Below are 14,426 nucleotides of genomic sequence, written 5' to 3'. Positions count from 1 at the left end.
ACCTACTACATCATCCATCTCGATTCCTACCCGGGGAGAAAATAGGAATTTTGCCCTTATAGGGAGTGGGCTTCGCTAGAATGCCATTAAGTTTGTGGGCTTCGCCAGAATGCCCTTATGAAAGGTGTGTTTCACGCTATTTTGTCATTTCGTGTTTTTTTCAACTTTGTAAATTTCTGACCCCATCTTTTTGAACAGGCGTGACCGTTTTACCCCTGTCTCCTTCTACCTTATCCTCTTGACCGGTCATGACAATTTCTCATGGTCACAACAATTTCTCCTTTCTCTCCCATTCTCTCTCCGTCTAGACCGGTGTTCGGGCGGGAGCCTGAAGCCGGCCGCCGCCGCCTGTCCGCGCCAGGCCACCGTCGACCGTCCGCGCCACTGTCGCGTCCTCGCCCCGACCGTCCGCGCCAGTCCGCCGCCGCATCCGCTCCACGCCGCGGTCGCTGCCCCGACGCTTCCACGCTAGGCCACGGCCGCCGCCCCACCGTGTCCACGCTAGGCCGCCACCGCGTCCACACCAGGCCACGGCCACCGCCCCGATGCATCCGTGCTAGGCTAGGAACTGGACTGGAAGCTCGATGAAGGTAACCTCGACAGACCATAGCAGCCACATAGCTAGCATATTACATAACCAAATTAGTTCAGTACAGATAAGCTAAAGTGTTCAACACAAAGTCACAAACATTGACATTCAATAGTCCCACATGTCCACCCAGTTAAACAGACCCAAAAACAGAGTAACCAAACTGGTCGTCCTTGTCCTAGTCGGACGACTAATCACGATTAGTCATCGACTAATCGGACAACCATCTTTCTGGTCGAGCTAATCGAGTCGGTCCTCCTAATCGAACACCAGGGACCGACTAGGATGACTAATCATGATTAATCGAACAACATGAAAACATTGGTATTTTTAGCAGCTTTTTTAGTTTTCTGGTTACCATTCTTCCCATACTTGGTTGTATTTGTCCTAGGCTTCCTTTTCATGCAAGTTAGAACAATTTAGGCACTTGTAGCTTGTTTGTCCCATTTAGTAGATGTAAGTTACAGAAACTAAAGAAATCAGTACCTTTTCTTTGTCCCATTTAGGTGACACTTGTAGCTTGTTTCTCTATGACCCAATTCTCACACCCCTTGCATATTCTTTTCCCTCTTACCAATTGCCTTTTAGGTTTAGCAGCTTGCATAGCCTCCTCTTCAGCAGCTTTATCAACCTCATTGGCAGCCTTTTTTTCCTTTGCCACCACTTCCTCCTTCAAAACATCCTTTTATCCGCAGCTTCCTATACCTCCCAACACCCTTTTTGTCCAATGGTGCCCCAACTGTAAATGGAAGTGGCACATGTGGCCACTGAGTTTAATCTGGGAGTGTCTCTATTAATCTGTTATAGGCATTCCTGAATTTTTCCACTGAATAGTATTCATGGACAAATTCTTCAAGATCCACATCCACAGTTTGTTGGGCTATAATCAAAGCTAAAGCATGCTGACACGGCTTACCAGTGTGTTGCCACTCAAGGCATGTGCACTCATGGAGATAAGCCTTCACTACATGCCTGCTATGGATGCTATTAATTTCCCATATCTCTGCAGCAATACTATCAGAGGTGATAACTGTCAAGTGACCCAAGCCTCTGGTTCTCATTTTCAGCTGACGTATGACTGTACGTAAAATTCTCCCATTAAGCTTTTGTCCAATCTGCCTTCTCTTCCTCCACAATACCATTAGCATCTCCCTAATTTTATCAGCAAGCTCAACTACAGGAAGGTCCTTCCAGTCCTTGATCCAATTATTAAAACATTCAGCAAGGTTGTTGGTTATATAATCACACTTGATTTCAGGGTTAAATGCACTTCTCACACACAACAATTTATGATGATTGTCAAGCCATTCCATCACTTGATCGCTAGCCTCTCTAACAAATTTGAAGAAATATTGGAATACTTCAACTCTATATGCTCGAGCTGCAGGATACATCTTCGAAAAAACATCACCCCAAACTTCTTAATGAAATTCTGCATAAGATGCCTAAAACACCCTCTATGTTCAGCACGAGAAAACACATTTTTAACAACTTTCTCTAGACCTTTGCATGCATCAGTGCAAATAGCACGAACAGGTAGGTCTCCTATGGCCTTATGCAACTGAGTCATAAACCATTCCCAATTTTCTGTTGTCTCACCATCTATGAAGCCAAATGCAATAGAGTACATCCAATTGTGTCCATCTAGAGCAATGGCTGCTGCTAAGTGTCCACACCATCTACCATTCAACACAGTGGAGTCTATACTAAGGTAAGGCCTGCATCCCTCTAGAAAACCCTCAATACAAGGACTCAAAGCACAAAAGAATCTATGAAAGTGTACCTTGCCATCAACCATCTTGATGTCAATCTCAATGGCACTGTTTGGTGAGTGCTTTAGAACTTCTGCCCTCCAATTGTAGAGCATTTGGAAGCTTTCCTCCCAGCTGCCAAACAACTCTTTCATTGCAATCTGTCTCCCCTTACAAACAGTGTCATAGTGAATTTCACATTTGTGATCTTCTTGCAGCTGCTTCTTTAGTTCTTCTGGGCCCATATTTGGGTCCTTCCTGAGGTGCTTGATACCCCTTGAAGCAACCTAGGTAGCAGTGGGTGTAGTAGTAAGTCTTCTCACACTGGATGAACAATTATGTTGAGCAATCAGAGCTGTAACCTGCATTATTACAAAAATTAGAACATTGCCATAACTCAAAAAAAGAAGTCATATTTATATAACAAAAAAAATTCTGTATACCATAATAGTTTTTGAATGATGTTGTTTTTGACCATTAATATGCCAAGGGCAATCTGGTGCCATGCACTTCCCAATAAACCTCTCTGTGTCTATTTTCATAGTGTGTAGTGCAAACTCTTCATTAATGGCAAACTGCCTCACAGCCAATCTAAACTCAACCATGTTGGGATACACAGTGCCAATACCCATGCATGGTTTGTTAGGGTCATTCACCATCACCCTCTCCTCCAGTATTGCATCATCAACAGGGATAGCTGCACCTCTAGTGTCAACATCAGGGACTGTACTACCATTGTTTGTGGTAGCCTGATCATCATTTGAAGTAGCATAAGCAACACCCTAGCCATGATCATCCTTGGTTGTTAGGCCCAGCAAATGATACAACTCATCCTCATCGAAAATTTCTAACCTTCCTTCCCCTTCATCATCTTGCCTTTCCTCAATCCGTAATTCATCCCAATTAATGACATGTCCCTATGGCTGTTCTAGAATGCCACCATCTACAGGCACTAAACTAAGCTCAGGCTTTGCATTGAGCCTAAAAAACACACCCATTATAGAGTTATAACACTACACGCATGCCATACAACTAGTCATAGTAAGATATATTTGTACAACAAAGAGTAAATAATGATGCATACCCGGTAACTACATCACTCTGATTGCAATCCATAGCACAAGCACATAAGAGAATAACTATTTCTTACTCCTGTAAAACCCTAAGTTAACACTATACCCATTGAATCCACAAATAAATCCTGAATATGGGCGCCTTGAAGCCTCACCTTAGTTCTAGGGGAGGATGTTGCCGCAGTTGATGCTTCGAAGGCAGGCGCACGTCTTGGACTGTGGGAGCCTTCGCTTGGGGATGACCCGGCCTGACCGCTGGCCGACGACGCGAGAAGATAGTTACAGGGTTGGTCTGGGGCGATGCACAAGGAGCGGCGGGACGTAGGGAGGGCGGCGCACCTGGTGACACGTGGCCTAGCATGGACGGTCGGCGGCGGCCGGCGTCGGGCTCCCGCCCGAACACCGGCCGAGACAGAGAGAGAACGGGAGAGAAAAGAGAAATTGCCGTGACCGTGAGAAGCAGAGCAAGAGGATAAGGTAGAAGGAGACAAGGGTAAAACGGTCATGCCTGGTCAAAAAGATGGGGTCAGAAATGTACAAAGTTGAAAAAATACGAAATGGCAAAATAGCGTGAAACACAACTTTCATTAGGGCGTTCTGGCGAAGCCCACAAACTTAATGGCATTCTGGCGAAGTCCACTCCCCATAAGGGCAAAATTCCCATTTGCTCCCCCCCAGAGTCAACCGCCCCCCGCGTCACTCTCCCTCGGGGGCGACTCGAGCGACGTCCTCCCTAGCTGTTAGGTCGAGATGGCGGACTAGATGGGGGTGAATAGTCCTTTCTAAAATTAATCACATCGGCTAACCGAAACAAGTGCAGAATTAAAACTATTGGTCTAGCCAAGACTACACCCCTCTATTTATGTTCTATAGCACCTTCCAAAGATACTAATTAAGCAACAAAGGTGCTGGGCTAACTAGAGCTCACCTAACCAATTCTAGAAGCAAGGTCACACAAACCTATGTCACTAGTATTTTAAGCAATGAGGGAGCTCCTACACATGCTAGTAAGCAAAAGCACAAAGGCAACTAAGCTCACTAGCAATGCTCAATAACAAGGCAACCAATGCCAAATTAGAGAGCGCAAATACTTAGCTACACAAACTAAGCAAAGTGACTAACAAGGTTACACAAACCAAATTAGCCACGCAAGGGAGCTACTTCTATGCTACACAAGCAAGAAGGTAACTAGTGAGCTACACAAGCTAACTAATTACAAGAGCAACTACACAAGCACAATGTATATAAAAGTAATCACAAGCTTGTGTAAGGGGATTGCAAACCAACGGGAAGAACAAGGTTGACACGGTGATTTTCTCCCGAGGTTCACGTGCTTGCCAACACGCTACGTCCCCGTTGTGTCGACCGCTCACTTGGTGGTTCGGTGGCTAATTGGCATCACCCGCCAAGCCCGCACTTAGGGCACCGCAAGAACCTACCCCGAAAGTGAGGGTAGCTCAATGACACGCTCAACTAGAGTTGCTCTTCGCGGCTCCCGCGGGGTGAGCACAATGCCCCTCACAAAGCTCTTCTCTGGAGCACCGCACAAGCTTCTTGCGGGCTTCGACGGAGACCACCACCAAGCCGTCTAGGAGGTGGCAACCTCCAAGAGTAACAAGCACCACCGGCTTGCAACTCGATCACCTAGTGCCACTCGATGCAATCTCACAATGCAACGCACTAGAATCACACTCACTCGCAATCGATTCGCACTCTTGCAAGCACAAGTGAGTTAGAGGGCATCCAAGCACTCCTACACAAGCCACATAGGCATGAGGGTGCTCAGCAACTAGCCCAAGGCTGGCCACCACTTCTATTTATAGCCCCATGGGCTAAACTAGCCGTTACCCCTTCACTGGGCAAGATTCGGGACGACCGGACGCGCAGGTCATAACGACCGGACGCTGAAACCCTGGCGTCCGGTCACTAACAGAGAGGTTCCAGCGACGTTTTTCAGTGACCGGACGCTATCCGGTCATCACTGACCGGACTCTCCCAGCGTCCGGTCGCTTCTGGACACGCTAAAAGCACTGACCGGACGCTGGGACCGGACGCTGGAACCCAGCGTCCGGTCGTTTTTCGCGCAGCGTCCGGTCACAGACCTTTCGGCGCTAAAACGGCTATAACTCTTAGCTCCGAACTCCGATTTCGATGATCTTGGACATTTTGGAAAGCTTACTCAGAGGGCTACACATCCCACATGCATACTTGATCCAAATCATAATGGATCAAAGCAGTATTCCAATCCAAGGACCATCCTATAGTTCGGAGTACACCAAAAAACCTTTTTCTCTTCTCTAAGTTGATTCACAACAACTCTAACTTCTTCTCCTTTGCAAATGTGCCAACACCACCAAGTGTACACCACCATGTGTATGTGTGTTAGCATTTTCACAAACATTTTCCAAAGGATTAGCCACTCAACTTGCCACGCCACTCGATCCTAGCGATGATGCAAAGTTAGATCACTCGAGTGGCACTAGATGACCGATATGCAAACAAGTTTGCCCCTCTTGATAGTACGGCCATCTATCCTAAACCCGGTCATCAACTTCTCTACACACCTATGACCGGTGAAATGAAATGCCCTAGGTTATACCTTTGCCTTGCGCATTCCATTCCATCTCCTCCAATGTTGATGCAACACATGCACCAACATGATCAACAATGATATGATCCACTTCATATCATCACGTGATCATATTGGTTCATCGATCTTGACTCACTTGATCTTCACCGTTGCCATTCGTCCATCGGCTGCCAAGTCTTGCTCAAGCTTCACCGCCATGCGGTCCATCACTCCAAAGCCTTCGACTTGCCCTTCACGCTTGCAACCGGTCCATCAAGCCAAGTCTTGTCTTGATCTTCTCCACCTTGATCACATGACTCAATGTCATGTCTCATGTGCAATGAGCTCCTTCATCATCACATGTGTGAGCTTTGCAACATCTCCAAGCCATTTTCACCTTCATGGCATATGTTGCTCACACACATGTACCTATGGACTAATCACCTGTGTATCTCACATAAACACAATTAGTCCACCTAGGTTGTCACTCAATTACCAAAACCACACAAGGACCTTTCAATCTCCCCCTTTTTGGTAATTGATGACAACTCTACAAAGATATGAAAATTAAGCTCTTTTGGATTCATGTTGCTTGCCCAAGCAATTTTACCATGTGAAAATGATTTTGGACAAGTACCACAAACCCTGAAATGGATAGTATTAGCTCCCCCTACATATGTGCTAGAGATGTTTGATTTGAAGCTCGCACATATGCATCGATTAAAATGTGGGAGAGTAAATACTACAAAATGATGCTAAGGTGTATAGAATAAACCTTTGAAGCGTGTACCAATCGGAGTTGCACCTTTAAGTTCATCCTTAGCACCAGTGGTTAGCTAGATATCACTTGGCAATAAAAGCACTAGATACCTTGTGAGATCAACATTAAAAGCAAGGTACTAGCATTACTTGAAAAACATACCAAGTGTCTAGCTATCATCCTATGTATGCTAGTTATCAAATCATCATTCAAGTTCTACAACTAGCATACACCACACAAGCATGCATATTGAATTTGAAAGCTTATGCAATGCAAGCAAGCACATGAATATGCACATATCAAATGCAATCAATCCAAGTTCATGAGCTTGCTCCCCCTACTTGTGTGCTTCTCTTGTCCAAGAATTATGATCCATCTCTTTTCTTCCAATGTTGCTCCCTCTTTGTCCATATTCATGTCCAACCTCCTAAGCTTTCATATCTTATCTCTCCCCTTGCACAATTTATCTCTCCCCCCTATAGAGGCTTTTATATCTTTGTACAATCTCTCCTCATTTGTCATCAATTTCCATAAAAGGTGTGCTTCTCATTGATGCAAAGGTATACATTTGGGGTAGATGGTTGAGGCTTGAATCTTGCATTTTTATGGACATCTTTATGATTGTTGGAATGGCATCACTTGTAAATACCACTTGTAGCTTGTACCATGGCATCACTTGTAAATACCACTTGTAGCTTGTGTAGGGCTTCTTGAGATACCACACATGAGATCTTTGATCTTGATATCAATTTGTGGGATATCTCCCCCTATGTGATAGCATGGGTCATCCATTTTATACATTTGAGCTCTTGTAGGTGAGGGGTGCATTCTTCATTTGATGATCACTTAAAGTTGAGGATCACTTGTGGAACCATGTTCTTGCATGATTGATATTATGTATAGATACCACTTGTAGGAGGTGAATACTATTTGAAAGAATCTTCTAGTATGGAACCACTTGTTTGATTTATCAATAAAGACCATTTCTTGAACATTTGCTATCTTCATGAGTACCACTTATAGGATATCACTTGTGAGTTGATCTAGACATTATTTGTAGATTCTTGATAAAATACTTGAGTCTAGATACCATTTGAAACAAACTAGATATCCATTTGCATTGTTGTCTTGTGCTTGTACTCTTATCACTATCATGAGCTTCTATGATTGACTTGAACTAAAATAATTTGCCTAAGCTTCTAAGTTTGGTTTGAACCAATGACAAGCTTCTTCACACCTCTTGCAAGGGTTATCTTGCCAATGTTGTACTTGTCACTTGTTAGCAATCCAAATTAAGTCAAGTACTTGGGTTCACTAGCTCATGAACAAATTCATGTACTAACCACTAGATCAAGTAATCATTCAAACAATAGTGGTAGGCTATGAATTTAAACATTTCATTTGTTATGCATGATCCTATGAAGCATGTACTATATGCACTAATTGCATACTAGTAAGGGATGAAATGATCATGCACATTACAATGATACCTTTGCTATGTTGGAGTAGAGGATAGTCACATAGATTCCAATTCATTACTCCAATAGCAATATGAAGTCCAATTATAAGCTTGGTGAAGACCAATTGATACCATGTTGAATTTCATTCTTCACCCATATGAAATGAATACCACTTATGATCAAGTGCACTTTCTTGTTGTGGTTGACTTGCTTTATCTTTTGATCTTTGCTTGCATGAGAGTATCAATTTGAGAATACCACTTGAAATATCATGATTAGCTCTCTTTTGGGTGTTGCTTGCTTTTCTTGATCAACCCTTTTGATTGCTTCAACTAAGCATCTTAAATGTTCCTCGGATCACCACTTCCATGTTAGCCTTCCAAGTACCACACTTGGTTTACCTACACATAGGCGGCAAGCCCCTACACTAGGGAGAAGTGACCTCTTTCCAAGAACCATTGTTGATACTCACTTGAAATAACTTGATTGATTGATCCAAGTGATGGACTTAACTTGATGAGTGAACTTGATTCCTTCTTTAAGTCCTTTTCTTTTTTCTTGTTTAAGTTCTTTTCTTTCTACCAAATGATTTCCAATAGTCACTAGAACTTAACCTTTCAACTTCATCTTGAGTTTGATCTTGATCTTTCAATTTGAGTACCGAATGTGTGCAAAGTACACTTCACAATCAAATGGCCTTGTACTCATATCTTGTCATGCTTCTAGATCATCTCAAAACCAAACTTAGGTACCTCAAACACTTGTAAACATATTTCCAACTTGAGGACCTTTCAATCAAGGTGACTCTTGATCAATCCAATATTTGTCACTTTTTGACAGATTTTGTACCCTTCAAAGAAATAAGCATATTTCCCAAAGTACAAATCCAAATACCACGAAATTTGGTGGAGGTGTGCAATACTAAGTTATCTTAGCAGCTGTAAAAATTTGAGCTCCATTTGACTTCTAGATTGCTGCCATATTTTAATTCTTCCACCACTGCTACATGCTGAAAACTGCTGCACTATAGCTGACAAGATCCACTCCAAAACTAAAGCATTTCTTATCTAATTCTCATGAAAATTTTACAGCATCTTATACCATAAGTCTAGAGCATGTACACCAATTTTCATGCCAATCCAATAAGTTTTAATTTCTCAAACATGGCTAAGTTCACAGCTAGCTCAGATTTTGCAATATTAGGATAGATTTCAACAATTGAGCTATACTTCATCAAATATGAATCAAACTTGATACTAACTTGTTTGAATACTTCCATAAGACATATATCCATTCAAACCACTTACTAAAAGTCATCTCATGAATTTATCCAACACAAATCAATCCAAACTTGATTACTAAGCAATTATCCATTCAAACATCTCATAGCAAGCAACATTGCATATTTATCCAATTCAATCAACTCATATGCACTCAAATGAAATGATCAACAAGAGATATACCTTGGTTGGCTCATGATCATCCAACTAGCAAGCTTCAACTCAATTATTTGCAAGTCATCAAATATTCCAATAAATCACCACAACTTGAATATGACACTTGTATGTTGTAGCACTTGGACTTCATTCAATTTTCATTTAGCATTGGGTTAGATATGCACTAAGCTTCAATGCTTGATTCAACATATGATGATTAATATGAATACAATTGAATCAAGTCTCCAATACGGATGGTACCTACAATCAATCATCCACTTTTTGATGGTACCCAAACAAGTTTGGGTCCTCTCAAGTTAAGAGCAACATACTTAGGCATAGCCTTAGTATGAATAGCGGGATGTTTTGCAATTGTAACCAATGAGGTATGATTGCCATCCTTTCTAAGCACATTTTTATCAACAATTGAAGTAGGCTTAGAAATATCACCTAGGGGACATGAATGTGCCATGTGTCCCCTTTCCCGGCATGAGTAGCACTTTCTCTTTGCTTGAGCCTTCTCTTCTTTGCTCATGTGGTGCTTCTCATTGCCTTGCCTCTCATGGATTGCTTGAGCCTTCTTCTCAAGCTTGGTAGGACACTTAGAGGCAAAGTGTCCCATACTTCCACCCTTGAAGCACTTGATGTGAGCATAATCTTTCTTCTCATCTTCATTCTTGCTTATCATCTTGGCATCTTGAGTTTGCATTGGATGCCTTGCCTTTCCATCCCTTCTTGTTTTCTTCTTCTTTATCATCAAATCACCATCTTCATGATTGATCTTGATTTGCTCTTGGGGTGTCTTCTCTCGCTCAATTTGTGGCTTTGGTTGAGGCTTCACTTGTTGCTTCACCAATTGCTTGGTTGGGCACATTGAGGTAAGATGACCCCAAGTGCGGCACTTGAAGCACTTGACATGCTTTAGCCTCTCTTCTTCTTTTATATTCTTGAGCTTCTCAATGTTTGGGCAACCATTTGCAAGGTGTCCCGCTTCATGACACCGGTAGCACATGGTATGAGAGAGCTTTCTTTGTTGTAGCTTCTTTATCTTCCTTTCTCTCTTTCTTTTGCCCTTTGTCATCTTCTTCTTGAAGCCAAGGCCACACTTGTCACCATAGTTTCTTTGAGTCTTCAATATGTGCTCAAAGGTGACTTTTGAGTTGTAGCACCTCTCTAACTTACTGCTCAATTTCTTCACTTCACTTTTGAGCTCATTGTTCTCCTTCAAAAGGTTAGTCTCACAAGACATAGAAGTAGAACAAGCATCTATTTGTGAAGAGCATGGCATATCTAATAAATCATCACAAGAGGTGGATACATGCTTCTTGCCTACATCACAAGGGTTAGCAATAGTATGTGATTGATCAATTGACCCATGTGATGAACTCTCATTGTTTTTAAGTTTCTTTGTAAATACTTTAATGAGAGAAGCATGTTGTTCTAATAATTCATCATGAGATGCAAGTAGTGTCTCATGATTCAATTTAAGCTCATCAAGTGAAGATTTATATGCATCAAGTAATTTCTTATGTTCTACACAAGAGTTCTTTAGAAATGAGTTTTCATTTTCTAATTTCAATGTTTTAGCTTTCTCATTTTCTAAAGACATGGTCATGCTAGCAAGTCTACTAACAAGCTCATCATATGAATCAACATGATCAACCACATCATCATTTGATACCTTAGTGTCACCTTGTGACATGAGACAATGTGGTGTGGTGGTTAGGCTTGTAGTAGCATAATCATGGCTTGAGCATGAACCATCATCACCATCAAGTGTGCATGGGGTAGCATCATCACTTGCAACACTTGTGGCATCATCATCAATGTTGTCAAGTGAACTTGTAGTAGATCGATCATCATCATCATCACTTGACCGTGAGGTGGAGCAATATTTCACAATCACCAAATTGTGATTATGCTCGACACCCTCATACACCTTCTTCTTGAATTTGTCATCATCCCATGTGGAGGAATCACCGAAGGTTTCCTTGATAGACTCCCATATCTCACGAGCGGTCCCCTTGTAGTTTACTTGCTTCATCAAATCAAAATGTAAAGCATCCAATAGAAAACAACAAGCATATGCATCAAATTCATAGAGGACTCTTTGAACTTTGGTTAGAGTTCTATGATCCAAGACATGGGTGAGACCACTAGTGACAACCCACCAAAATTTAGGTCTCTTTGCACGAAAATGATCAAGCATGTGATTTTTCCAAAGTGCAAAGTTTGTGCCATAAAAAATGTGTGCCTCACAAACATCTAGCCCATTAGACGTCATCCTCTCGGGTCGGTGAAGACCACAAATGAGAGACTGGGCTCCGATACCACTTGTTAGGTCGAGATGGCGGACTAGAGAGGGGGTGAATAGTCATTTCTAAAATTAATCACGTCGGCTAACCGAAACAAGTGTGGAATTAAAACTATTGGTCTAGCCAAGACTACACCCCTCTATTTATGTTCTCTAGCACCTTCCAAAGATACTAATTAAGCAACAAAGGTGCTGGGCTAAGTAGAGCTCACCTAACCAATTCTAGGAGTAAGGTCACACAAACCTATGTCACTAGTATTTCAAGCAATGAGAGAGCTCCTACACATGCTAGTAAGTAAAACCACAAAGGCAACTAAGCTCACTAGCAATGCTCAATAACAAGGCAACCAATGCCAAATTAGAGAGCGCAAATACTTAGCTACACAAACTAAGCAAAGTGACTAACAAGGTTACACAAATCAAATTAGCCACGCAAGGGAGCTACTTCTATGCTACACAAGCAAGAAGGTAACTAGTGAGCTACACAAGCTAACTAATTACAAGAGCAACTATACAAGCACAATGTATATAAAAGTAATCACAAGCTTGTGTAAGGGGATTGCAAACCAATGGGAAGAACAAGGTTGACACGGTGATTTTCTCCTGAGGTTCACGTGCTTGCCAACACGCTACGTCCCCGTTGTGTCGACCGCTCACTTGGTGGTTTGGTGGCTAATTGGTATCACCCGCCAAGCCCGCACTTTAGGCACCGCAAGAACCTACCCCGAAAGTGAGGGTAGCTCAATGACACGCTCAACTAGAGTTGTTCTTCGCGGCTCCCGCGGGGCGAGCACAATGCCCCTCACAAAGCTCTTCTCTGGAGCACCGCACAAGCTTCTTGCGGGCTTCGACAGAGACCACCACCAAGCCATCTAGGAGGTGGCAACCTCCAAGAGTAACAAGCACCACCGGCTTGCAACTCGATCGCCTAGTGCCACTCGATGCAATCTCACAATGCAACGCACTAGAATCACACTCACTCGCAATCGATTCGCACTCTTGCAAGCACAAGTGAGTTAGAGGGCATCCAAGCACTCCTACACAAGCCACATAGGTATGAGGGTGCTCAGCAACCAGCCCAAGGCTGGCCACCACTTCTATTTATAGCTCCATGGGCTAAATTAGCCGTTACCCCTTCACTGGGCAAGATTCGGGACGACCGGACGCGCAGGTCATAACGACCGGACGCTGAAACCTGGCGTCCGGTCACTAACAGAGAGGTTCCAGCGATGTTTTTCAGCGACTGGACACGTCCGGTCATCACCGACCGGACTCTCCCAGCGTCCGGTCGCTTCTGGACAGGCTAAAAGCACAGACCAGACGCTAGGACCGGACGCTGGAACCCAGCGTCCGGTCGTTTTTCGCGCAGCGTCCGGTCACAGACCTTTCGGCGCTAAAACGGCTATAACTCTTAGCTCCAAACTCCGATTTCGATGATCTTGGACATTTTGGAAAGCTTACTCAGAGGGTTACACATCCCACATGCATACTTGATCTAAATCACAATGGATCAAAGCAGTATTCCAATCCAAGGACCATCCTATTGTTCGGAGTATACCAAAAAACCTTTTTCTCTTCTCTAAGTTGATTCACAACTCTAACTTCTTGTCCTTTGCAAATGTGCCAACACCACCAAGTGTACACCATCATGTGTATGTGTATTAGCATTTTCACAATCATTTTTCAAAGGATTAGCCACTCAACTTGCCACGCCACTCGATCCTAGCGACGATGCAAAGTTAGATCACTCGAGTGGCACTAGATGACCGATATGCAAACAAGTTTGCTCCTCTTGATAGTATGGCCATTTATCCTAAACCCGGTCATAAACTTCTCTACACACCTATGACTAGTGAAATGAAATGCCCTAGGTTATACCTTTGCCTTGCGATTCTATTCCATCTCCTCCAATGTTGATGCAACACATGCACCAACATGATCAACAATGATATGATCCACTACATATCATCACGTGATCATATTGGTTCATCGATCTTGACTCCACTTGCTCTTCACCGTTGCCATCGTCCATCGGCGCTAAGTCTTGTTCAAGCTTCACCGCCACACAGTCCATCACTCCAAAGCCTACGACTTGCCCTTCACGCTTGCAACCGGTCCATCAAGCCAAGTCTTATCTTGATCTTCTCCACCTTGATCACATGACTCAATGTCATGTCTCATGTGCAATGAGCTCCTTCATCATCACATGTGTGAGCTTTGCAACATCTCCAAGCCATTTTCACCTTCATGGCGTATGTTGCTCACACACATGTACCTGTGGACTAATCACCTATGTATCTCACATAAACACAATTAGTCCACCTAGGTTGTCACTCAATTACCAAAACCATACAAGGACCTTTCACTAGCGCCATCGTAGGCCCCTGCCCCCACGCTTTGCTGGCCCAACCGCCGCCAGAGCTGGACGCCGATGGCCGGCGGACGGCGAGGACAGCGGCGGTTGGGCTCTCTCC

At 43.3% G+C, this 14,426-nt stretch overlaps 1 pseudogene; it reads right to left on the bottom strand.

Annotated features, from left to right (window-relative positions):
• Nucleotides 1-888: 888 nt before the first annotated feature.
• LOC136454789 (uncharacterized) lies at nt 889-3,456 on the bottom strand (annotated as a pseudogene).
• Nucleotides 3,457-14,426: the final 10,970 nt, after the last annotated feature.

This window comes from Miscanthus floridulus, chromosome 5 (genome assembly GCF_019320115.1).
Source record: "Miscanthus floridulus cultivar M001 chromosome 5, ASM1932011v1, whole genome shotgun sequence".
In the NCBI taxonomy this organism is placed as follows: Eukaryota; Viridiplantae; Streptophyta; class Magnoliopsida; order Poales; family Poaceae; genus Miscanthus; species Miscanthus floridulus.
This window is presented reverse-complemented; position numbering and strand designations above follow the sequence as displayed.